Source organism: Protopterus annectens, chromosome 6.part0, assembly GCF_019279795.1.
Source record: "Protopterus annectens isolate FY-2018-M chromosome 6.part0, PAN1.0, whole genome shotgun sequence".
In the NCBI taxonomy this organism is placed as follows: domain Eukaryota; kingdom Metazoa; phylum Chordata; order Ceratodontiformes; family Protopteridae; genus Protopterus; species Protopterus annectens.
This window is the reverse complement of record NC_056737.1, coordinates 669,986,761-670,013,812: the sequence shown is the minus strand read 5'-3', so window position 1 is coordinate 670,013,812 and position 27,052 is coordinate 669,986,761. Positions and strand designations below refer to the sequence as shown.

The 27,052-nt window shown below is 41.5% G+C and overlaps 1 protein-coding gene across 4 annotated transcripts in view; it reads left to right on the top strand.

The window, feature by feature from the left end:
* The window catches only part of AKT1 (AKT serine/threonine kinase 1), a 1,868,331-nt gene that overhangs the window by 372,580 nt on the left and 1,468,699 nt on the right, over positions 1–27,052 (top strand). The window contains exon 3 of one of the 4 annotated variants that reach the window (XM_044074355.1): positions 13,621–13,777. The exons of the other annotated variants lie outside the window; for them this stretch is intronic. The gene's annotated coding sequence lies outside the window, so the exon portion shown is untranslated. The remainder of the gene's footprint in view (positions 1–13,620; positions 13,778–27,052) is intronic. 4 annotated transcript variants of the gene reach the window in all.

The window sequence follows — 27,052 nt, the reverse complement described above, 5'->3', positions numbered from 1 at the left end:
GCAATGTGGTTTTGATTCACTGGAGGCCTCTTGTAGGGCTGCTGTTACAGGTTCTGTTATTAGAAGGCATGCTTGGTTAAAGGAACAGAATCTGCCTGATCATGTTAAAGCAAAATTATTGGATGCTCCATTACAGCATGATACTTTGTTTGATGTTAAGGCAGAAGAGGTGTTGAAGAAAGTGGAGGATAAAGCGAAATCTATGCAGACAGTAAAGGATTTCTTACAGGTACAACCTCTCATATTTAGCAGGAACTGGCCTTCTAAGAATTGATCCTTTCCAGTGTCAGACAGGCCACAAAGAGGCAGATACAGACACCCGAGAGGCAGACAACAACCCCAGGGCTCATACAGGCCCAAACAATGGGGTGCTACTACCTCCAAAAGCGGAGAAGACAAATCACAGCCATATAGGAAACGGTCCCAATGACTTTCCTCTGCCAGTGCCAAGCACTTATCTTTTGGCAGCACCCTTAGGGGGAAAGCTAGCACTTTTTTCACAAAATTGGCACTTGATCACCCAGGACAAATATAGTCTCTCCGGGCTACAGATTCCACTTTCACACCCTTCCAAAGGCAAAAGGTATGCCAGACCTGCCACACAATCAATGGGCAGAGGCACAAAAACAAGTTTCATCTCTCATGGACATGAGGGCTATTCAGCCAGTACCACAGCAAGAGCAGGGACAAGGATTTTACTCAAGACTTTTCTTAGTACCCAGAAAGGACAAAGCCTGGAGACCAATTCTGGACCTGTCTATTCTAAACACTTTTCTGGACGTTCCAAAATTCAAAATGTTGACACTGCAGCAGCTTCTGCCCATGCTGGGCAAGAAGGCTTGGCTTGTAACATTGGATCTCAGAGGCATACCTGCATGTCCCAATCAGACAATCTTGCAGAAGATACCTCAGATTCATAGCTGTCTCAATGCACTACCAATTCTCTGCACTGCCCTTTGGCTTATCTACTGCGCCCCAGGTCTTAAAATGCCTGGCACCAGTAATTGCATTTTGCAGACCAAGAGGATTTCAAATCTATCCCTACTTGGATGACTGCCTTATTCAAGCAGAGAACAAAGACATTCTACTAAAGCATCTGGCGTTTGTAAAAAGATTACTAATTTGCCTAGGGTACACAGTAAACGAAAAGAAATCAAAACTAGTACCCTCTCAAGAGATAATATTCCTGGGTGCAAGCTTAAATACAACTGCCCAGATGGCTTATCTCATGCCAGACAAAATAAAGGCAACTGACTTCATACTTCAAAAGTATGGCAACAAAGACCCAGTTATCTGCAAGAAAAATTCTGCAGGCTTTGGGTTTCATGGCATCCTGCATTCTGCTAATTCCATATGCAAGACTGCATATGAGGAAGCTACAATGGTACCTAAAAAGTGTTCGGACTCAACATTGCCACAGCCTGTTAGCATTAATTACTCTCATTCCCTGCCTACAACAGGAATTTCGATGGTGGGCACAGGCCTGTCACCACAACAAGGGACATCCATTCCCCTTACCCACAGCCAGGCAGACACTAACAACAGATGCATCAGATTATGCCTGGGGGCCCACATGGCAGGAAAATGTATTCAGGGCACATGGCCCGCAAGCCAAGTGCATCTTCATATCAATCAAAAAGAGATGCTAGCTGTACAGAATGCCCTGACAGCCTTCAAGGATTTACTCCATCCAGGACAACTGCTAATAAAGACGGACAATACTATAGTCATGTGGTACATAAACAAGCAAGGGGGCACACATTCTTACCCCCCTCTGCAGACTAGCCATGGCATTGTGGAACACAGCCTTGAGCTGCTAAGTGCACCTACAAGCTCAAGTCCTGTCAGGAAAGTTAAATACTCTGGCAGACGAACTTAGCAGAAACCTCATGGACCCTCACGAGTGGAAACTAGACCGACAAGTTTTCAGTATGATAACAAGGAAATGGGGATGCCCAGACACAGATCTGTTTGCCTCCCCTCAGAACCGCCAACTACAGAGATTCTGCACAAGGACTTATCACAAACAAGCATGGAAAGTGGATGCTCTATCATTCAGCTGGAAAACCCTCACAGTATGTCTTTCCTCCACTGCCTTTCCTCCCCAAGGTACTCCTAAAGGTCAGACAAGAGAAGCCAAAAATGATACTGATTGCCCCAGACTGGCCACGCCAGCACTGGTATCCAATCCTAAATAGCTCGTCTCAAGGCCCAGCCTGGCCATTACCTCAAATTCCTCATCTACTGACCCAACAAAAAACAATCAGATCCTGCACAGCCAACTCAGAACACTAAATCTGGCTGCATGGCGAATAATATAACCACTCAGAACACACCTCTCTCTAAAGCAGTTATGGATGTTATTTTGGAGGCCAGGAGGCCCAGTACCAGAAAATCTTTTGCAGAAAAATGGAAGATATGTTGTGCTTGGAACCAGGCACAAGGAATTGACGCACTTGTACCAAATATTCCTCAGATTTTACAATACCTAACTAAGATGCTGGACAAAGGCGTATCCTTCTCATCAATTAAGATCCATGCCTCTGCCATTTCAGCTCATTACAATACTTTCCCACCTATTTTTTCACATCCACTGCTAAGGCAGTAGCTCAGAGGGGCCAAAAACATAAGACCTCCAAGGAGAGCACCAGTACCTGCATGGGACCTCAATTTTGTTTTGGAAAAGCTCACACTACCTCCTTTTGAGCCAGCCAATACAGCTGAGATAAAATTCTTATCATGGAAAACAGCTCTGCAGTGATGGCTGTGGAACCTTTTATTATTTTCAATCTGGACAGGGTTTCTGTAAGGACAAACCCAACATGTATGCCTAACGTAGTGTCCAGTGTGGCTCTTAACCAAACCATTCATTTGCCTACCTTTTATCCAAACCCACAGAATAAAGGGGAGAGACTTCTGCATTCTTTGGACATACACAGACAGCTACGCTTCTACTTGGACAGAACTAAAGCTTTCAGAAAGACTGAGCAACTTTTAGTAGCATATGCTGCAGGATCGCAAGGAAAGGCTATTTCAAAGCAGACTATTTCAAAATGGATAGGCCACTGCATTTGTTTCTGCTATTCACAACATGACAAATCAGTGCGTAAGGGCATTAGGCCACATTCAACCAGAGCAGCAGCCACTTCAGCAGCCTTCCTCAGAGGAGTACCAACCAAGGATATTTTGAAGGCTGCAACTTGGACTTCAGTGTACACTTTTACAAAGCACTACCACTTACCTCTTTACTCTAAATCCAGAGCAGGCTTTGCCACTGCAGTTCTGCAGGGCCTCATAGCCACTCCTAATTCTGTTTAGGCCCAGCCACCCAACCTCCGCTTTGGGATTCAACCCAAGTGTAATGACTGCAACAGTGAAACACGATGAACATAGTACAGTTGTGTACCTACCATAAATGTAGATGTTCGAGTGTATTCACTGTTGCAGTCCAGGTTACCCTCCCACCATCCTCCTTTCTTTGCTGGGACTTATCTGTGCTTCTCTATTCTATACAACCTATGTGGTGTATTTGCTTGTAGATGAAGGTAATGTTTATGTTAGTGCATGCTTTTTATAAGCAGAATTTTTAGCCTACCCTTTTGGGGGCACCTGACATCTGGGGCAAGAAACACTGAAGAAAATGGTGTCTGCTGCATCTTTTATACCCCTGGCGCACTGACGTCAGGGAAGAGGCGACAGCAACCAACGCCAGACCAGGACTTTGGAATTCAGGCCGACTGCGGGTAGCCTGCCAGCAGGATAAGTGTAATGACTGCAACAGTGAATACACTCGAACATCTACATTTATGGTAGGTACACAACTGTGCTTTCTCCCTCTCCTTGGATTTGTCCAGGAAGATAGTATTGCATGCTGCGTCTGCAGATGGACCTCTTGTCTCAGAATAAGGGGGTCTTATACTCACCAGTTTTCTAACGATGCATAATATACTTAAACAGGATAGTGAAGCCTGCCTATAGGAAATTCTGCTTATTCAAGTGGGAGAGAGGTTCCCTCTGGTACCAGAAAAGGAATGAGAACCCCATCAGTTTCCCTGATCCTGCAGTATTTGCGAGCTGTTTAACTCACTGTTGGCTTCTGCTTCCATTAACGTGTGTTTTGCGGTCATCTCACCCTGCAATCAATTGGACTGATACCCCCCCGCGGCATGTCTGCCTACTTGTTAAAAACTTCCTGAAATTAGTTCTGTATCTGAGACTATCAATGAGGAGGATTTCGCTCTCCATGGGTCCTAAATTATGTACTCAAAAAATTTAACCAGTTACCCTTTAAGCCTGCATCCATGTTTAACCCTCAGATTTCCAGCTTGAAAGATATAACTGGAGTTAAAAGATATTGTTGGCATGAGAGGGGAGATATAATTGTCAAAGGTTAAGGTATTGTAGATGATGGCAAATCTCACAGGATAAGAATCGAGCAATGGAATGCTAAATGGAAAGTAGTAGACTAACTGGATAATGTGCATAAGTTTAGAAAGGCTTCTGTTAAGCAAATATTTTTGATAACAATCCTAAAGCACAAAAACTAATAGCGCAGCAACTCAAGTCAACAGTAAAATAGAAAGGAGTGTTTCCTAACTTAGGGTGCCTATGACTAGAAAATTACTAAAGACCCTAGAGAGCTATTAGAGCTATTTCTGAAAATTTACTATGATCTGTATAGAAAAGGGGAATGGGTGAACCAAGGAAAGGCGCACACTGAATTATTTATGGAAGACTGAAATATGCTAATGTTAGAGGAAGATGAAACCCAAGAATTAATAGGTTAGATGGGATGAAATAAAAATAGTGATGTATAATCAATCAACAGGGAATTATTTATATGGAAGACTGGAAGTTAGGAGGGAAAAAAGTGATGAAGATTTGGAAGGTTTTGTTCAACAGTATTTCAAAAGGAGAAAAAATACCAGCATCTTAGAAGAAAGCTGAGATGATTGTACTTCCCAAAGAGGGAAACTACTCTAAATCCAACTTTATACAGACCAGTTTCAGTTTTGAGCCACAATTATAAGGCACTTTTGTCTTTACTAGCTAAGAGAATGATTAAGGTGTTGCCATATCTAATAGATATGGGTCAGTGTGGTTTTGCAGAGAGGTGGCAAGCATTTCCCACATTAACTAGATGATGATGATTCAAAGGGAAGCAGAGTGCAAAGGGACCCCATTATTATTGGTGGGCTTAGATGCAGAGAAGGCACTCGATAGAGTTAGCTGGGATTTTATACTAGGACAATGGCAATGTTTGCCTTTCATGATTAAATAACTGGTTTAATTAGAAAACTTTATGAAGTGTGAAGAGGCAGGAATCAAGGTGGTAGAGGTTCCTTTTTGACAAACTGTGTTGGCAAAGACAGTAAAATTCACAAATTCAAGGATATAATTAGTATGTTGTTCAAGAAAAAATAGCCTTAGGTGGGTATTATATTCTTTTTTGTATTGTGAAATATTTGGATACAGTTCTACTTTCAATTATTTCATTTCCTGAAAAAATGAAACTGAGGCTATAGCAGTAAGCTGTGTTTCCAAACATGAATTGGTTCAGAAATACTCATATTTATGGGGATATAAGGTAAAACATTAAGTTGTTTGGGTTAAAAATAATTCTATTATGGAAGGTAAGAATATGAGAGAGGAGACCAACCAAAGGTTGTACAGAAATTGAGAAGTTGGAAGCTCTTGACTATGGATGTGGACAGTAAGGTACAAGCAGTGAAAAAAATTTTGTCCCTTTAAATTGTACACAAGTCAGACATTTTTATTAACCAGAGGAGATGCTCTGGACCATAAGTAATGAAGAATTGAAGGAATTTATTTGGAAGGAAAAGAGGGCAAAAATTAAGTGGGATCAGTTGCTTCCCACCACAGAACAAGGTGGTTTACCATTTGAAGATTTGAATGTGTACTGTAGCTGTACACAGTTAATGCTCATATAAATAATACAAATCGAAAACTACAGTACAAAGTGGAAAGAAATGATGTTGAAATAGGGAGAGTGCGAGAAATAAGGAAAGAGTAGGATTTTAGATGCAGACACTTAAGGGGAATAGTAATAGCCATACAGAATACCATATTTACAAAGCTGCAGAAAATATTATAAAAACGATGCCAATGTGGGAATGGAGAAATGTTTTACCAACAGGGATGACTTCAAGTAGTGGCACACGATATAGGCAAGAGGGAGCTGGAACTTTTCACCCTGAAAATTGCTCTGCCCTTAAGCAGTGTACTGCAACTCCTCTCCAACAAAATAGGAATTTGAGATACTGCAATTTTCTCAGAATCCTAGAACTCCATTCCCTCTCTAGTCAAACTCCCCAACAGCACACACATCTTCAAATGTAAATTGATATTGTTCCTACTTGACTCCTGGTTATACCATTGCTACTCTCCAGGTTAAATTATTCCTACTTTTATATACATGCACATGCCACTGATTTTCTCTTCTCTTTTCCGTCTTCTACTCTTTATATGACAAAATGCACGTAATTACGTCTGACCTAATATACTACTACTAAACTGCACCCAGTGCTGATTGGTACTGCAAAATATACTTTATTTCATAGCCGTCTGCTTTATTCATCATCATATTGTATGTAATGCTGCCAGTGTTACCTGAGCATTTCTGTGTATTGTTCAAGTACTACTATAAATGGTTCTTATGGAGCTTTGTATGTAATACTGCTAAATGTTACTGGAAGTGTTACTTGAGTATTATGTATGTTGTATATGTGCTACTGTTATTTTTCATGGAGGGTTTCTTTCCGGGTCTCCAATGAAAAGAGGCTTGTTCTCCCGGGCAGACTTTCCTAGAAAACAAATGGAAATTAAAAAAAAAAAATAAAATAAATGAGAGAAAAATATCAAAGGAGCCAAGGTACTGGGAGCAAATAATCAGGTAGGGAAAAGTGGGATTAGGATGAGGCCAAGAAAAAGTTTGGATTATGGGTTGGAGACTGCTTTCTGTGCCTGGAATTGGTAACAGAGTATAGCATGGAGACTGGGATAGGGGACTTGTAAATCAAAGACAAACTCTGGTTGAGTTTATAGTTGAGTCTAGAACAGCTGCTTTAAAAAAAAATAGGGCATATAGACTAATGCATAACTATAAAAATCAATCAGAAGAAGGTATAAAAGACTAGGAAATGAGAATAGAAAGACAATATACAAGGAGGCAATTTGAGGATATTTGTATGGATCCCAAATATACAACAAAATCTTGAAGGTTTAGGATTTTTACGTGGAAGTCTGTGCTTGGGTAGTTTTATACCCCAGGTAGATTGCAGACAATTTTTCCACGGGTAGATAATTGCTAGAAGTGTGGTGAAAAAGAGAGAGGTACTTGCTTACATGTTTTCTTGGGAAATCAGTGAACTGATTTTAGAGAATAGACAAATTGTACATCAGCACCCTGATTGGAGAACAAATGATGTTCTTCGTGTTTCACTGTTGCAGTCCCCAAACAAGACCTCCTGCACGAAGGCAATTGCATGGCCCCAAAAACAAGGTACATCCAGAAAAACACTTGGAGCCAGCAAACTGTGACCTGAAAGAAATTTATTAATTAAAACAGCACGTGAAAGCAGACCGGTTTCGGCTGGTAAAAGACACAGCCTTCATCAGTGTAAACATAAAAAATCAAATGCTAATGATCTTCGTGTTTCACTGTTGCAGTCATCACATTTGGGTTATCTGCCTACAGGTAGCCCTCAGTTGGCCTGAATACTAGAGTCTTGGAATTTCTGCGTCGGATGCAGTCGCTTCTTCCATGACCTCAGGTTGTCAGGGGTATAAAACATGCAGCCGACACCATTACCTCAGTCTTTCTTGCCGTGCCCGAAACAGAAGCAGTTCGCAAGTACCAGTCGGCTGCCTCCTGAAATTTTCGTTTTTCAAGTTTCAGACCTGAAGTTTTCTAAAAGATAAGTACCCCGTTGGGGATCCTTTTTTCTTGCTCTAACCAATGTCAGAAAAAATTAATAATTGTCTTGCCTGCAGAAAGCAAATACCTCACAGAGATTTTCATTCTTAATGCGTCACCTGTTTGGGCCCAGACCACAGCGTCCCTCGCTGTCGGTTTTGTGCCTTGTTCAACACCTGAACTGTTCGTCGTTGGGCAATTGTTGTAGCTAAATTCTTTCATTCTCTATCTCCGTACTCCAAAATGGCTTCGATAAGCCATCCGACTACTGATCTTCCAAAAAAGTGTAAGGATAAAGACAGACAGACCACATAGGTCCAAAACTGCCGATGACGCTACCGTTAAGCTAGTCGCCAGTCCACCGGTACTCAGTGAGGTGCTTTTGCACCCCCTGATACTCACTTCTACAGATTCGCAGAACTCTACTGAGACACATTCGGAGTCTGGTATGCTGCAAGATGCTTTTTGGACTATGGAACCTGCGGATATCTCTACCTTGAATGGGTCGGGAGCCACTGTGCAGGCACTGGCTTCTGAGGGTGTATTCAGGCCTTCCAATTTTCATATTAAACTGACGACTTTGTTTGAAACCAAAAAGTACCGACTTCCTCAGGCCTAAAGTTTGCGCTACGCCTAGGAAACCGATGACCAAAGCGCATTCTCAGGCCCACATGCCACAAAAACAAATGCTTAGAATGGCTGAAGACCTCATTACCTTAATTAGTGGAAGTCTGCCTTCCCCTTCTTCTGATCAGGAATCTGATAACTCTGATCCTTCTGATTACCAGGACATACCCTTATCTACCTATGAGGATTCTGATGTGGAGGATTCCATTCCCTCTGCTTCCCCTCCAGAAGATTTTTCTTTTGGTGAAACCCTGCATATCGTTGGAGAGCATTTCGGCTGGGAGAGCCAGGACTATTCTCAGTCCAAAAAGAGACTCGGGGAATTGTTAAACTTGCCTCAGCACAGGCCTCTAGCTGTTCCTCCTGTTCTGGACATTGTACATGATGTCTTCTTGGAATCCAGCCTTACCCCCTGATACTTTGCCTCCATCTCCTAGGAAACTTGACAGGTACTATAGAGTACCTGACTCCCACAAATTCCTTTTTAAGAATCCTACTGCAGATCCAGAGACCATTTCCCAGGGACCTAAAGGCATTAAGGCTACAACTGCCAAAAATCCTACCCCTTCGGACAGGGATTCTATGGCTGTAGACAGATGGGGTAAAAAGGTGTACACCTCTGCTACTCTTGCCATTAGGGCTTTAAATGTTAACTCCCCTGGTCAAACAATTCCTGAGAGGAGCCAAAAATTAAAGACCCCCCAGGACAGCTCCCACTCCGGCCTGGGACCTTAACTTTGTATTGGAAAAGCTCACGCTTCTGCCCTTTGAACCTACTGCCACAGCTGAGTTAAAGTTCCTCTCATGGAAGACAGCTTTACTTCTAGCCATCACTTCAGCAAGAAGAGTGTATGAATTCCAGGCCCTTATGGCTGTGGAACCATTCATTATCTTCCATGCTGACAGGGTTTCCCTCAGGAATAACCCAGCATTTATGGCCAAGGTGGTATCTAGTGTGGCTTTAAACCAATCCATTAATTTGCCAGCTTTTTTCCCTAATCTTCAGACTAAAGGGGAAAGGATCCTGCACATTCTGGATGTGCACAGGCAGCTCAGGTTCGATCTGGACAGGACTAAGCCTTTCAGAAGATCTGACCAGCTGCTAGTCAGCTTTGCTGCAGGGGTAGAGGGCAAGGCCATTTCAAAGCAAACCATTTCTAAATGGATAGCACACTGCATCCATTTCTGCTACAAACACCATGGGAAACTTACCCCACAGAGGATCAGAACACATTCCACTAGGGCTACATCAACCTCTACAGCATTTCTCAGGGAGTCCCTACCAGGGACATTCTGGAAGCTGCAACCTGGAGCTCTGTATACACTTTCACAAAGCATTACCACTTGCCTATCTTTTCTAAATCCAGAGCTGGATTTGCCACAGCAGTCTTACAGGGTCTGATTGCCAGCCCTAATGTTTCTTAACTACCTCCACCCTTCCTTAGCTTTGGGAATCAACCCAAATGTGATGACTGCAACAGTGAAACACGAAGACCATAGTACAGTTGTGTACACTTACCATAAATGTAGATGTTCGAGTGTATTCACTGTTGCAGTCCTGGTACGCTCTCTCCAGCCCCCTGACTTCTCTTTGTCTACCTACCTTTTTTGTTTGGCATATCTTATATCATGTGTATTTGCTTTTTGCTGGGGGTGCCCCATACCATGTAATTGCTTCCTATTCTGGGGGCACCTGACATCTGGGGCAAGAAAAACTGAGGTAATGGCGTCTGCTGCATGTTTTATACCCCTGACTACCTGACATCATGGAAGATGCGACAGCATCCAACGCAGAAATCCCAAGACTCTGGTATTCAGGCCGGCTGAGGGCTACCTGCAGGCAGATAACCCAAATGTGATGACTGCAACAGTGAATACACTCTAGCATCTGCATTTATGGTAAGTGTACACAACTGTGCTTCTTTTAGCAGGGTATTAATGTAAAAATAATGCCCGCTGAAAAACGAGTCCACCGCTTCACAGCAGCATATCAAGCTGCTCTGGAGCTATGACTGAAAAAAAAAGAAAAGAAGCATATGTATGTGGATGAGTGTATTTGTTTCGGTCTGCATGTGTGAGTGAATGCGTGTATGAAAGCAGAAGAGACTGTGAGAGAGAGAGAGAGAAAGAGAGAGAGCGATCTCTTGTGAATGAATGCCTGTATGAAAGTAGAGTGTGTTTGAGAGATCAAGAGGGAGCGAGAGCCATCTTGTGCGAGTAAATGTGTGTGTGAAAGAGTAAGATTGTGTGAATGAGATTGAGAGAGACATCGTGTGTGCATAGCTCTCAACTGTCAAAATTTTCGCAGAATGTCCAGATTTCTGCCTCATATTTTTTGTCTGTTCCTCATAAAATTTGTGGTTTTCTGAAGGTTTGTGACGAATCAGTGAGGAGTGAATTCACTAAATGACAGGCATTTGAGTTTCAGGCTTTATACCTTTCAGAAAATGCATTATAGTGCAATACCTTTTATTCTAGCAACTTTTTAAGTTTATACGAGCAGTATTTAAAATGTCTGTATTTTTCTGGCTTTGTCTCTCCATTGTTTTTGGCTTATTCCAGATTTTTTGTGCTATAAGGTTGAGAGTTATGGTTGTGTGCATGAATGCGTGTATGAAACCAGAGGGGGGGTGTGTGTGTGTGACATATACAGTGGATATAAAAAGTTTGCACACCCCTGATAAAAAATGCTAGGTTTTTGTGATATAAAAAAATGAGACCATAATAAATCGTTTCAAAACTTTTCCCACCTTTAATGTGACCTATAACCTGTATAATTCAATTGGAAAAACTAACAAATCTGTTGGGGGAGAAAATAAAAAAATATGTGCACACCCTTAAACTAATACTTTGTTGTCTGTGCACACCCTTAAACTGATACTTTGTTGAAGCACCTTTTGATTTAATTACAGCATTCAGCCTTCTTGGGTAGGAGTCTGTCAGCATGGCACATCTTGACTCGACAATATTTGCCCACTCTTCCTTTCAAAAGCGCTCCAAATATGTCAGATTGCGAGGGCATCTCTTGTGCACAGCCCTCTTCAAGTCACCCCACAGATTTTGTATTGGATTTAGGTCTGGGCTGTGGCTGGGCCATTCCAAAACTTTAATTTTCTTCTGGTGAAGCCATTCTTTTGTTGATTTGGATGTGTGCTTGGTCATTGTCATGTTGAAAGGTGAAATTCCTCTTCATCTTTCTAGCAGACACCCGAAGGTTTTGGGCCAAAAGTGACTGGTATTTGGAACTGCTGATAATTCACTCCATCTTGACTAAAGCCCCAGTTCCAGCTGAATAAAAGCATGATACTGCCATCACCATGCTTCACCGTGGGGATGGTGTTCTTTTGGTGATGTAAACTGTTGTTTTTTCGCCAAACGTACCTTTTGGAATTGTGGCTAAAAAGTTCAGCCTTGGTCTCATCAAACCACAACACATTTTCCCACATGCTTTTGGGAGACTTGTATTGTCTTGCATAGTTTAGCCGGGCCTGGATGTTTTTCTGTGTAAGAAAATGTTTCCATCTTGCAACCCTACCCCATAGTCCAGACACATGGAGAATATGGGAGATTATCACACGTAGTACACAACCAGTACTTGCCAGAAATTCCTGCAGCTCCTTCAGTGTTGCTGCAGGTCTCTAGGCAGCCTCCCTGATCAGTTTTCTTCTTGTCTTTTCATCAATTTTGGAGGGACGTCCAGTTCTTTACAATGTTACTGTTGTCCCATATTTTCTCCACTTTTTGATGACCATCTTCACTGTTTCATGGCATATCCAGTGCTATGGGAAGATTTTTGTACCCTTCTCCTGACTGATACCTTTCAACAATGAGATCCCTTTGATGCTTTGTAATCTCTCTGCGAACCATTGCTTTTGCTGTAGCAGGCAACTGAGTAAATGTCAGGAAAATCCTACTAGGACAGCTGAACTTTATTTGGAGTTAATCAGAGTCTCTAATTGATGGCAGGTGTGTACCGAAGAAGACTGAATGCTGTAATTAAATAAAAAGGTGCTTCAACAAAGTATTAGTTTAAGGGTATGCACACTTATGCAACCAGCGTATTGTACTTCTATTTTTTCCCCTAACAGATTTGTTTGTTTTTCAGTTGAATGTACAGGTTATAGGTCACATTAAAGGTGGGAAAGGTTTTGAAATTATTTATTGTGGTCTCATTTTTTATATCGCAAAAACCTGGCATTTTAACAGGGGTGTGTACACTTTTGATATCCACTGTACAACACAGTATGCATGTTTGCGTGAAAGCAGAAGAGACCGTGTAGGAGAGAGAGAGAGAGAGAAAATGGGCTCTCTTGAAGAGGTGGTGCTGCAGTAGCGTTGTCACCTCACAGTAAGACGCTGTCCAGTTCGATTCTCAGCTAGAGCGTCTTCTGCGTGGAGACATGTGTGAATGGGCGTACCTTCGTTGAAGGTTGTGCGTCAGGGCTGGTAACTCAGCATGTAAAAATCAACTACCAATCATTAGCGGACCGGAGTTACGCTGTGGCACCCCTAACCGGGAAAAGTCGAAAGACACAACAACTTAGTACTGTACTTTTTTTATATAGATTGCTGTAAAATGCTTCCTCCAACACCATTAACATATACTACAGAAAGTTTGAAACATTAGGCAGAGGAACTGTTTTGCATCAAAAATATATTTAAAAAAATAATATAGTACTTTTTTTTTTTTTTTTTGACAGAAAACCCATTCTCTGAGCGCATTAATGCCCTCCAGGCTGTGTGTGTGTTAATATGTAATTAACACCCTTCCAGGGGTATAGAGGCCCTAAACTTCCTGGGTCGGGACTAATAACAGCCTTGGGTGGGCATTAATTACACATTAACACACACCTTGTCGGGCATTATTGCCTACTTAGAAATTCCCTGTGGGGTATTTTGTCAGAAATGGGGTAGCAAATTATTTTAACTAAGGAAATGATTAACTGGGGTATAGAAAGTGAATTGCCTAGACACAGTAAGGCCCATGAAGTTTAATGCTGTTGGCTGCCAAAAAAGCAGTTATAGTTGTTTTCTGTTTGTTTCTATTTTTGTAACAGAATTATTGAATGTTGTAAAGGAGACGAAAAAATTGGAGGTGGATTTTTAGAAAAAGGAAGGAACAAACTACATTGAAGTAAATGGAATTTGTGGAATGAATACATCATAATGTTCAGGAAGAGTGAAATTGTAGACAAAGTAAATTGAGCAATTGAGGTAATGTTACGTTGAATAATTAAGCAGAACATGTGTTATAATGCATGAAAAAATCTTTGTAATAGTTTTTTTTGTATAATTGAATGTGCAGTTGTATTTCTATGTAATATGTGATGTTAATAAAAATGTTAAGAAAATTAATTTGGAAAACAGCCTTGTTAGAATCCGTCATCTCTGCAGAAAACATGTCTAAACTTTAAGCTTTGATCCACAAAGAAATAGTTTGTGTTCTACAAGGACAAGATCATCCTTAGAACCAGATCTCTCTTTTATGCTAAAATTAGTAACTGACCTTAACTAGACCATTCAGCTACCTTACCTACCTTTTTCAATCCTCAAAACATGGGGGAGGGGATATTGCAGTCCTGGATGCACAGAGGCAAAAGAACCAAGGATACTTGAAGCTCTGTTCAGTTTGGCTCTTTTGCAGTAGGGGGGAGGACATGGCCACAGTTAAATAGACAAGTTTCCAAATAGCTAGCTCATTGTCTCATGCACTGTTATGTCTGCAAAGCTAGGAAAATGTAGAATATGAGAGCTCTTAGCATGAAATGTATGGCTACCACTGTGGTTTTCCTCAAGAGGATAACTACCCAAGCCATCTTGGAAGTAGCCATACATTCCATCTGTCCATAGTTTATCCTTGACATTGCAAGCTCTTCCATGGGTTAGGTTGGGCTGTTATGTAGGGTATGTTGCAGCCTTGGCCACCTTCTCTGGTTGCTTCCCTTTCATTATGAGGTCTGTGATCTTCCTAGTAGTCCGTTATCTAGTCAAAGAACATGATAAAGAAAACTACATGAACTAAACTGATGAAACCGAACATAAGAACAGAATGAACTCGGAACTGTAACACATTTTTATTAAAATGAAGTGCTTTTGTCAGTGGTATCAGATTGATTTGGGATCCAGAGGTGGCCATCGGATCTTTATATTGAGTATAAGAACTGAAATGGCAGTTGAAATATAATGCCATGGCACCCCCGGGTATCAGTGAGCCAGTTTCCATTAGTAGTGTTTTATAACTTAAGGCATATTTTTTCTTAAGATGTACCTTCTTGAATATGCATTTTAATCTCTGGAGCAACATGTATTTGTTAGTAACAGTTATTTACATTTTATAAATATACGTGTTTTAATAGGAACTTAAAGTGAATAGTTTTGTTTTTTGTCATTATTTTATGGTGTTTGATATTTTCCTAGTGTTTCTTTAAACTGATTGAATGTAATTGAGTTGGCCATGTGCTATTGACTGTATATATATATAAAAACAGTCTTTGAGGAGGTTCAGTTGTTCTAATGAAGTCACGGTGTACTACTGACGAAAGCGCTTAACAGTTTTAATAAAACGGTGTTATAGTTCAGAGTTCTTTCTGTTCTTGTGTTTGGTTTAGTTAGTCAAAGAACATAGTATAGTTGTATAAGAACTTACCATAATAGTATGTTTCTGTATTTTGTTTTTATTTTATTTATTTTGTTAGCCAAGTGGAGCAAGGATTTCCATGGATCTTTTTCAGACTCTGCCCAGGAGTATTGTATGGTTAAGTGACTTGCAGGACCACAGGCTGCTGAGGTTTGGGTAAATTTGGATAGACCACTTTTTCCTCTCCCACTCCCCTCAGCTTAAATTTGGTTGACCCTCTGTCTCTGTCACCCTGAGTAGAATCCTGCTCTTGTTCCTTAGCTGTTGGGGTTAAAATCATTTACTTTCCTAGACAAAAAGCTGTGAAATGGAATGAATAAATGTCTGTTAGATGAGGAAGCTGTAAACTGGCACAGGGAGATGTCTGCATTATACAGTGCGTGTCCTGACTTCCTTGACAGGAGGGTATAGGCCATACCTGGAAGGGTATTGAGCTGTGGACATTGGGCATTTTGCAGTTGAAGTCCCTGTAGTGAGGATCACTGCAGCAGTTGTGTACTTGTCTTAAACAGTTGTATTTTATCCATAAGTGGTACATGAGCATGCAGTATCAGACAGCTGATTCAAAAGGTTCTACGAAAAACTCAGCAACTGAAACTAGTGGTTTGGTAAATAGTTATGCTGCTGTCTTCTCTTTAGATATTTTATATTTCTCATTGATTTTAATGTGTTCACCTTTGTTTGGACAGTCTTTAGTTGTTTGTTAGGTACTTTGACATGCACTGCATTTGGTTCTCCTGTGCTACTTATCTAGTGGATTCATACCTGGTAAAGGACGTTTCACTGATTGCTGTTGTCTGACAGACTTGCTACTTTGTCTCTGCTCTTTTTTTTTTCTTATGATAATGCCCATTGCAGTACCTGATGCTTTTTTTCCAAAACTAATTTTTTGTGGATGACATAGAGGCAAAAGTGAGTTTCAGATGTTCTTCGTGTTTCACTGTTGCAGTCATTACATTTGGGTAATCCTGCTGGCAGGTTGCCCTCAACCTGCCTGAATTCCAAAGTCTTGGGTCCTGCGTCAGCTGCTGTCGCCCCTTCACTGACGTCAGGGGTATAAAAGAAGTAGCCGATACCATTTTCTTCAGTCTTTCTTGCCGCGCGGTGCCCGAAGCAGAAGCAGTTCGCAAGTGCTGGTCGGCCGACTCATGAGATTTTCGTGTTTGAGTTTCAGATCCGAAGTCTTCAATAAAGCTAAGTACCCCATTGGGGAAACTTTTTTTCTTGCTCCAGACCGATGTCAGAAAAAGTTAATTGTATTTCTTGTGGAAAGCAAATACCTCATAAGGGTTTTCATTCTTACTGTATTCCTTGTCTAGGCCCTGATCACAACGTTACTGGTTGTCGGTTTTGTGCTAGATTTAACCAACGCACTATTAAGCGTCAGTATAATTTTGCTTTAAACTATTTTGGACGCCTGTTTAATTATCCTGAAATGTCGTCGGATACCCATCCGACTACCGGAGTTTACAAAAAACGCAAAGAAAAAGAAAAACCACCAAGGCCCAAAACCGACGATGAAGCTTCTCCTAAGCCAGTCGCCAGTTCGCCGGTTCTCAGTGAGGCGCTTTTGCAGCCCCTGATGCTCGCTACCTTAGAGTCGCAGACCGCTACCGACTCCCATGTGGAGTCAACCATGCTGCTGGATACTCAAGGTATTGGAGCCTCGGACGTTAATCCCTCAGATGGGTCTGGAGCCGCTGAGCAGGTACCGGCTTCTGAGGGTGTATTCAGACCTAAACATCTTTACATTAAAACGACTTCAGCATCAAAGGCAAAGACTAAAGCACCTTCTAAAGTAAGGAAACAAACTCAAGAACCACGTGGACAGCCCTCTATGCCCAAAAAACAGATGCTGAAAATGGCCGAAGACTTGATTACCTTGATCAGGGGTTCCCATGCCCCTCCTGATAAGAGGCCTAGGCAAGACACTGTGAATTTTCAGATCAGGTTTCTATTTCTTCTGATTCCTCTTCTTATCAGGAATTTTCTCTACCCCCCCTATGAGGATTCTGATGCTGAAGAATCTATTCCTTCAGCATCTCCTCCTGAGGACTATTCCTTTGGGGAAACCTTGCATACCATGAGGGGACTATTTCCACTGGGAGAGCCAAGATTTTTCAGAATCTAAAAAGAGGCTCAAGGATTTTCTTTTACTACCTCAGCACAGGCCCCTAGCTATTCCACCTATGTTAGACATTGTAGATGTGTTTTTGGAGTCTAGTCTGACCCTTGACTCCTTACCCCCAGCTCCTGTTAAACCTGACAGATATTACAGGGTTCCTGACTCTCACAAATTTCTTTTTAAAAACCCTGCTGCTGACCCAGAAACTATTTCACAGGGTCCAAAGGGAGTTGAGGCTTCCACTGCAAAAAAAAAACAACCCCCTCTGACAGAGATTCAAGGGCACTGGATAGATGGAGAAAAAAGGGTTACACATCGGCAACTTTGGCTATAAAGGCCTTAAACTGTCAATTTCATATGCTTAAGTATCAACAACATGTCATGGGATTGCTTAAACAGGAAATGTTAAATTCTGAATGTGCAGAAAACAAGGAAATACAGGATTTATTGTATGCAGCAGAACAAGTTGGAAAACATACTTTGCAGTGTGGTCTTGATTCTTTGGAGGCCTCCTGCAGGGCCGCAGTTGTGGGTTCTGTAATTAGGAGGCATGCTTAGTTAAAGGAACAAAATCTGCATGATCATGTTAAAGTTAAATTACTAGATGCTCCATTACAGCATGATACATTGTTTGGTGTTAAGGCAGAAGAGTTGTTAAAGAAAATGGAGGACAAAGCTAAATCTATGCAAACTGTCAAAGAATTTTTACAAGTACAGCCACCTAGGTTTAGTACACACTGGTCTACAAAAAATTGGTCCTTTCCTGTGTCAGACAGACCTCAAAGGGGCAGATAGGCCCAAGCAATGGGGTGCTTCTGCCTCCAAAGCTGGAGAGGATAGATCACAAACATACAGAAAACAGTCCCATTGACTTCCCCCTGCCTGTACCAAGCACTTATCTTCTGGCAGCACCCTTAGGGGGGAAAATTAGCACTTTTTGCTCAAAATTGGCACATCATAACCCAGGACAAGTGGGTTCTAAACAGTGTCACAAGGATACAAGTTCCATTTCCATACTATGCCAAAGGCAAACGGCTGGCCAGATCTGCCAAAAAATCAATGTGCAGAGGCACAAACACAAGTCCCATCCCTCATGGACATGGGGGCCATTCAACAAGTACCAGACCAAGAGCAGGGACAAGGATTTTACTCAAGACTGTTTTTGGTACCCAGAAAGGACAAGGCCTAGAGGCCTATACTGGACCTGTCTATTCTGAACACTTTCCTGGATATTCCAAAATTCAAAATGTTGACTTTGCAGCAGCTTCTGCCCATGCTGGGCAAGAATGCTTGGCTTGTGACTTTAGACCTAAAAGAGACATACCTACATGTTCCAATCAGACAATCATGCAGACGATACCTAAGATTCAAGGCTGGTTCAATGCATTACCAATTCTCTGCACTGCCCTTTGGCTTATCTACTGCGCCCAGGGTCTTTACATAGTGCCTGACACCAGTAATTGCATTTTGCAGACAAAGAGGATTACAAATATATCCTTACTTAGATGACTGTCTCATTCAAGCAGAGAACAAGGACATTCTTCTTCAGCATCTGGCATTTGTGAAAAGACTTCTAACATGCCTAGGGTACACAGTCAACAAAAAGAAATCAAAACTAGTACCCTCACAAGAGATAACATTCCTGGGTGCAAGCTTGAATACAACTGCCCAGGTGGCTTATCTCACGCCAGACAAAGGCAACTGACTACTTATTTCAAAATGTTGGCAACAGAGGCCCATTTATCTGCAAGAAAAATTCTGCAGGCTTTGGGCTTCATGGCATTCCTACTAATTCCATATGCAAGACTGCATATGAGGAAACTTCAATGGTACCTAAAAAGTGTTTGGACTCAACATTGCCACAGCCTGGAAACAGTCATTACTCTCATTCCCTGTCTGCAACTGGAGTTTCGATGGTGGGCAAAGGCTTGTCACCAGAACAAGGGACAGCCATTCACATTACCTCCAGCCAGGCAAACACTAACAATGGATGCATCAGATTATGCCTGGGGAGCCCATATGGCTGAAGATGCATTCAGGGAACATGGTCCTCAAACCAAATGCATCTACATATCAATCAAAAAGAGATGTTAGCTGTTCAAAATGCCCTGACAGCCTTCAAGGACCTACTTCATCCGGGACAACTACTGATAAAGACAGACAACACCACGGTCATGTGGTATATAAACAAGTGAGAGGCACACATTCATACCCCCATTGCAGACTAGCCATGACGTTGTGGGGCACTGCTTTCACTTACCAAGTACATCTGCAGGCACAATTCCTGCCAGGAAAGGAAAATACTCTGGCAAGAGAACTAAGCAGAAACCTCATGGATCCCCACGAATGGAATCTGGATCCACAAGTCTTCAGCATGATAACAAGGAAATGGGGATCCCCGGACATAGATCTATTTGCTTCCCCTCTCAGTTACCAACTAAAAATATTCTGCACAAGGACTTATCACAGACAAGCATGGAAAGTGGACGCCCTATCTTTCAGCTGGAAAAACCTATCAGTATATGCCTTTCCTCCTCTGCCTCTCCTCCCCAAGGTGCTCCTAAAGGTCAGACAGGAGAAGCCAAATATGATACTGATTGCCCCAGACTGGCCACGCCAGTACTGGTGTCCAATACTAAGGAACTTATCTCTATACCCGGCATGGACCTTACCTCAAAGACCTCGACTACTGTCCCAGCAAAACTATCAGATCATGCACAGTCAACTCAGGATATTAAACTTGGCAGCATGGTGGATAATATAGTCATACAAAAAGAACCTCTCAGTAAAGCTGTGATGGTTGTCATTCTGGAAGCCAGAAGGCCTAGTACTAGAAAGTCTTATGCTGGAAAATGGAAGAGATTCTGTGCCTGGAACCAGGCACAAGGAACTGATACAGCGGTACCAAATATTCCTCGGATTTTGCAATACTTAACTGAGATGCTGGACAAAGGTTTATCTTTTTCATCAATTAAAATTCACGCCTCTGCCATTTCGGCCACCACTTTTTTCTCACCCTTTATTAAGGCAGTACCTCAGAGGAGCCAAAAATTTAAGGCCCCCAAGAAGACTACCAATACCTGCATGGGACCTCAGCCATGTCTTGGAAAAGCTCACCTTGCCTCCTTTTGAGCCAGCTGCTACAGCTGATATGAAGTTTTTATCTTGGAAAACAGCTCTACTCTTAGCAATTACTTCTGCAAGACTTGTTTCAGAGCTACAGGCGCTCATGGCTGTGGAACCTTTCATCATTTTTCATCCAGACAGGGTCTCCCTGAGGACAAACCCAACATTTATGCCTAAAGTGTCCAGTGTGGCTCTTAACCAAGCCATCCATCTGCCAACCTTTTACCCAAATCCACAGAACAAGAGGGAGAGAATTCTGCATTCTTTGGACATACACAGACAGCTTAGATTCTACTTGGACAGAACCAAAGCTTTCAGGAAGACAGAGCAATTACTAGTGGCATATGCAGCAGGATCACAAGGAAAGCCCATCTCAAAGCATACTATTTCTAAGTGGTTAGGCCACTGCATTCGTATCTGCTACTTACACCATGGCAAGCCAATGCCTAAGGGCATTAGGCCTCATCCCATCAGAGCTGCAGCCACCTCAGCAGCCTTTCTCAGGGGAGTACCAACCAGAGACATTTTAGAGGCGGCTACTTGGAGTTCAGTGCACACCTTTACAAAGCATCATCATCTGCCACTCTACTCTAAATCCAGGGCAGGCTTTGCCACGCAGTCCTGCTGGGCCTCATAGCCGCTCCTACTGCTGTCTAGTTCCAGCCTCCCAAACATAGCTTTGGGAGTCTACCCAAATGTAATGACTGCAACAGTGAAACACGAAGAACATAGTACAGTTGTGTACACTTACCATAAATGTAGATGTTTGAGTGTATTCACTTTTGGATCATATCCTTCCTTCTCTGATTTATACTACCTATGTGGTGTATTTGCTTATAGATGAAGGAAAAATGTATATTGATGTATTTCTGAATATATATATATAAAGTTTGGCTACCCTTTTGGGGGGCACCTGACATCTGGGGTAAGAAAAACTGAAGAAAATGGCGTTGGCTGCTTCTTTTATACCCCTAACGACCTGACGTCAGGGAAGGGGCGACAGCAGCCGATGCAGGACCCAAGACTTTGGAATTCAGGCCGGCTGAGGGCAACCTGCCAGCAGGATTACCCAAATGTAATGACTGCAACAGTGAATGCACTCTAGCATCTACATTTATGGTAAGTGCACACAACTGTACTTTAATGCTGATTGTCCATCTTAAATGTAAGCATGTGGTATTTAACAGCTTAAAAGCAAGCATGGCATCTGAAAACACCATGTTATATTTATGAATCTGAGTATATCTTTACCCCAAATTTGTTATGGAATATTCCATGGAAACCTTCTCTTTGATAATCTGTTAAATGTTACAGTATATCTCATAAATTTGATCTTCCATTCTCAAGAACATAGCATCATGTCTTGTTATTAAAGTGTCTGTGTTCAAATCCTCTGCTTCATTGTGCATTGCTATATCCTTGGCTCTCCTAGTAAGTGCCATTGCAAATGCAAGGGCTTGCTTTTGTGTTTCCAGCTAATCATAATCCAAATCATAACCTCATTTCTCCAGTTTTCATATGGCTGATTTTCATCACAGGTAGATTTTTATAATTGGACCCATCCTCGACAACCATGAAACGGCTGCCCAAAAATAGTAACGTTTTCAAGCTGTGGAGATTATTCTTTTGAATATCCATGCTGCACAAGCACCACTGAAGTTCGTATACACTTGTCTCCATCTAAACTAATGGGAAAAAGTATGTAGTCATTGCCAGAAAGCCAAAACACTGCTGTGAACTGTTACAAAGCATGTGGAAAATGTGCTGCAACAAAGTCCCAAACAAAGTAATTACTGACTTAACAGTGTAAGATGTGAAATTGCCCCCATGGGGAAAAAGCAGCATAGGCATCAAACTCCTTTTTCCCCATTTTGTATTGGTAACCATCATCTATATCCAGTTTTCATACTGCTGGGTGGCTGTCTCATGATAAAAAAAAAAAAATTGCAGACACAGATATGCTGTACCTTGTGATGGTTAGGGCTTGTGATGTATTTTTCATTGAACCATATTTTTGTCAGCACAGAAGAAGCTTAACAAGAAATGTAATCAAGTGCTAGCCAGGGTGCAGTTGTGCAAACAGATGCTACATGTTTTAATGCCAGAAAAAGAAAGGGATGTGTTAGTCTGTCAAATCCTGACTGATGGACCGTTTCAGTGAAAATTACTTAATTAAAAAAGTTGCATAGTCCCATGTGTGAAGTGGTTGGAGGTGGCAGTACTGCCATGCCTGCAATGGAAGGAGATTTTACCCTCTGTACTGCCTTACGTAATACAGTAATTAGTCAGTTGAGGTTACACTACTGAAGGACAAGTTTTGAAAATTCATTGAAATGTTCTGTGTGTAGATCAGAACTCTGACAATAAGACAACTTGTAATGGAAGTGGAGCAGTCACATATCTTATATCTTTGTAAATGATAAAACTTCTATGAGAAATGGGTGAGTTTTTTTTTTTGGAAGACTGTTTGTGGTCTACTAATATTTATAATATTTGTATACCTGAAGGAAGTGAGGGTGGGCACTTGCTTTACTTTTTTTTTTTTTTTTTTTACTTACCGGGGCTGCAGATTGTGTACTTAAATGGTGCACTGATGAAAAGAGCTTTTCATCTTATTCTGTAGATGTTGGGAGCTGTTCATGAACATAAGAGCAGTTTTGTAGTTGAAATGGACTTATCACAGAAATCAAGTGCTCTTTTCTGCTAGATAAAAAGGAGTATTAACATTGAGGGAACTGTAGTGTAACTGCTTCCAGATCTTTGTTCATTATTTGTGGTGAATATTGGTCCTTCTAGGCTTGTGTCCTTTCCAAGGAGATCCATAGCTGAAATTCTTCAAATAGGAACATGTGGTTGTGTTGCTGGAGAGATTACCTTTCTGAGGTCAGAGTTGGAGCATATTTTCAAGGATGAGCTGTGTATTGGAGGAAGAGGAGAAGCAAGAAGGGATGTCAGTACTCTATTACTTGATATCTACCACCCAAAAAGGTCCGTAGGTAAACTACTCTACAAACACTCCCATGCCCATGCTTGGAACAAACTTACCCTTGACTTACGTTCAGTCTCCCACACCTCACACTTTAAAAATTAACTAAAAGCTTATTTTCTCAATTCCAGAACCTGCCCTTGCCATGACCTTACCTAGTCTTCTTTCCCTTTATGTACCCTCAAAAGGACCATACTTAGTACCTCATTACACCTCTCTCTCCAATGTGTCTGCTATGCATTTGCACAATTTTATACAAACAAAAAATGTTCATTGTTGACCTATTGAACTATATCAATGTAAAATTGTTACTTAGCTTATTTTTAATGCAACTTTAACTTTATGCATGTATCCCAACATATGTGAATCGTTTTGCTATAGCTGCTATTATATCAATATTGTTTAAAATTGTACTTGTTTTAAAATATATTACTGGAGCTTTTCTCCTCGGGTCTCCACTGAAAATGGGCCACAAGCCCAGTTGGACAAACCCGGTTAACAAATGTCAATAAATAAAATAAAATATTACTGCAGAGCAGAAATTGCAGAGCAAGTCACTTGAGGAGCCAACAGCTGTATGCAGAAGTAAATGGTGACAGTGTGGTGAAAGGCAGCAGAACAGGCAGACTGAGACATAATGATGTATGCCCAGTAAACGTATGAAGTGTTGGAAGTGCTAGAGAAGAACGTTACTTTGTAGTTGACAAGCCACTGCAGGAGGTAGGATTAGATGTCCTTCCATATCACTGCCGGTGTTTTTTTTTTTTTACTAAAGAGATTCCCTGCCAAGGGTAGCCAAATATCAGGCCAGTATACCAAAGCCATAGGTTTTTATAGACGTCATACATCACACACATGCTCCCCGCTCAGTAGGGCGTAAAGGTGACATATGGGCATATATCAGAACTGAATAGTCCATGGAGGAAAAACAGTCCTAAGAAGTAGAAGGAACATGTGCATCGAGAAGGAGAAAAGAAAAAGAATAGAGCAAAGGGGGACGATGAAGGGAGTGAATACTGCAACAGTGGAGAGAGGGACATCTACTGTTATGGTAAGGTTTAACGGAATTTTACTATGTCCTTCCATAACACTGTTGCAGTGTCCATCTGAACACTTCAAATAATGTTGGCAACCTCCCTGTAGACAGAACCAGGATACTCAGAGCTTCATCAGAAAGATTTCTCTACCACCTATCTCCATCATTACTAGTACTTTGGGTTCTCAGATTGATGGCCTTAATGATAGTTATGGCTCCTCTTGCACAGTTTTACATGCAAATTCTTTTGTGGCTGCTGACGTTTCAGATGCTCCTTCAGCTCCCATAAACACTCAGATGTGGATGATGCATTTAAAATGGTGTCTCACTTCCATTATTTTTTTAGGGAGACTATTTAACCTTACTCTTCATGGGCTGCATTTATCATGGCCACCTTCTCATTTCAAAGGGAGGATGATCCAAAGGACTTGGAATCAGACAGAGGCCAGCCTTCACATAAATATTCTGGAGATGAGGGCAGTACTGACTTTGTGCGAATTCCAGAACCATTTACCTTCATGAGTGATTGCCATACAAACAGGCTGTATGTCTGTAGTGTGGTGCTTCAACAAGCAGGGAGGAACTAGATCTTGCTCCCTTTGCTGAGAGGCCATGAGGGTTTGGCAGTGGGTGTTTGCTTCACATCACATTTAAAATTGCAATTCACATTCCAACGAAAACTAATTGTTTTGTAGACAGGCTCAGTAGGTCTATCCTAATGCCTTGCGTGTCTCTCTCAATCCAGCAGTTGACTGAAATATTTGACTGCTGGGGCTAGCTTTCCTGGAATCTTTGTCTTCCACCAGCAGCAAGTGCAGCAACTACTTCAAGTTGATCTCTGCCTATGAACAGTCTTTGAGAGATGGTTATGCAATGTCCAGCCAGACTTTTCTACACCTTCTCCACATTCTACTAATGTCTAAATTCATACTGAAAGCAGCAGCAGCATGCTAAGCAGTGGTAATCTTCATTGTCCCATTCTGTCCATGTAAAATTTGTATTTCCTTGTTCGGGCACCATTTGACAAAACATCTGTGATTTCTAGGTCCCTGTCCGATTTCATATCCCATCCATCTAATCGGCCTTACCTGTATTTGCCAAACATAAAACTAACCATATGGTTTCTCCAGTTACATTTATGACCAAATACTGTTGTTTGTCCAAGAGTGTGGTTTGTATTCACAATCTGCATCTCAAAAAGAATCCATTTGCAGAGTATACAAACATAAATGGAAACTTTTCTCCTTTTGGACATCAGGGCAGGACAGTGATCCTTTCTCAGCATCAGTTTTTGAGATATTTTAGTTTCTTTCAGATTTGTTTGATAAAAGTTAGTTATTCCACAATCAAGGTTCAGTTGGCTTTTATGTCCAGTTTCCATAATGGTGTTGATTTTTTTTCTGTGCCTTTCCACCAGTTGTATAAAGCTACTGTATTGGGAGCCTTTCTTTTATGAAATCTGTTACTGTGCTCCACCTTGGGAATTCCAGTTTAAGAAGTTTTGACAAAATTTACATTTGAGCCAGCATCATCAGCACTGCTGAAGTCTCTGTCCTAGAAAACTGCATTTTTAATGGTAGTCACTTCCACCAGAAGAGACTCAGAGCTACAAGCCTTGTTTTTCCACTTCTCCTTTTTTCCATAAAGATAAAAGCACCCTGCACTACTAATTCCTCCTTTTCCTCCGTGTTACTTTTGAGAGTAATATCAGTCAGCCTGTTCATTTTCCTGTTCTTATCCCAAACCATGCTAACTGTGGAGAGTATATTCTCCTTACCATGAAGGTTCAGAGGTCAAAAACTTCCGGGAAAGACCTTCAGTTGTTTGTCTCCCTTGCTCCAAACAGAAATTGCCTCATATTTACTGACAACCATCTCAAACAAACTGATATGGTATGTGAGAGATGTATTTACACAATGTCACTGGAGGCAAAGCTCTCACATAAAAGTACTCCTAATGAAAATAAGGTTGCCAGTAGTACACAAGCTGCACCCATCACGCACAATTCAGTGCAGACATATCGACCCACATATGCTGAGGCACTTAAATGTAACCTTCCTAAACCACAAAGACCTCGTAGACGAAGTACACATAAGAAATACCTTCAGCTTCCCCAAATGCGCTCTTTCAAAACTCCCACATCATCACATAGAGCTACATCTCATGGAGCCTCTCCCTCTAAGCCCATAAGGCAAGCCACCAGACAACCTAACATTCTAGTCATTGGAGACTCCATCGTGAGACACACTGATGTCCCCCTCACCAGGCTGAGTAGGGAGAAAGCTATGACCAGTTGCTTATCAGGGGGCTAGGATCTGCCACATTACACATGCACTCAGGTCATTAGACTGCAATTACCAATATGACTCGGTCATAGTCCATATGGGAGTAAATGACCTGAGATGTACCTCCTTAGACTGTATGAAGAGAGACATCATGGAGCTCTCAGGATATGTGTCTCAGGCTGGTATGAGCCTAGCATTGAGCAGCATTTTATCTTCTCCAGGGATGATGCCACAATGTGAACAAAAGATGATTGACTTTAGTAATTGGCTTAGTTTCTGGTGTCATTCTAAGGA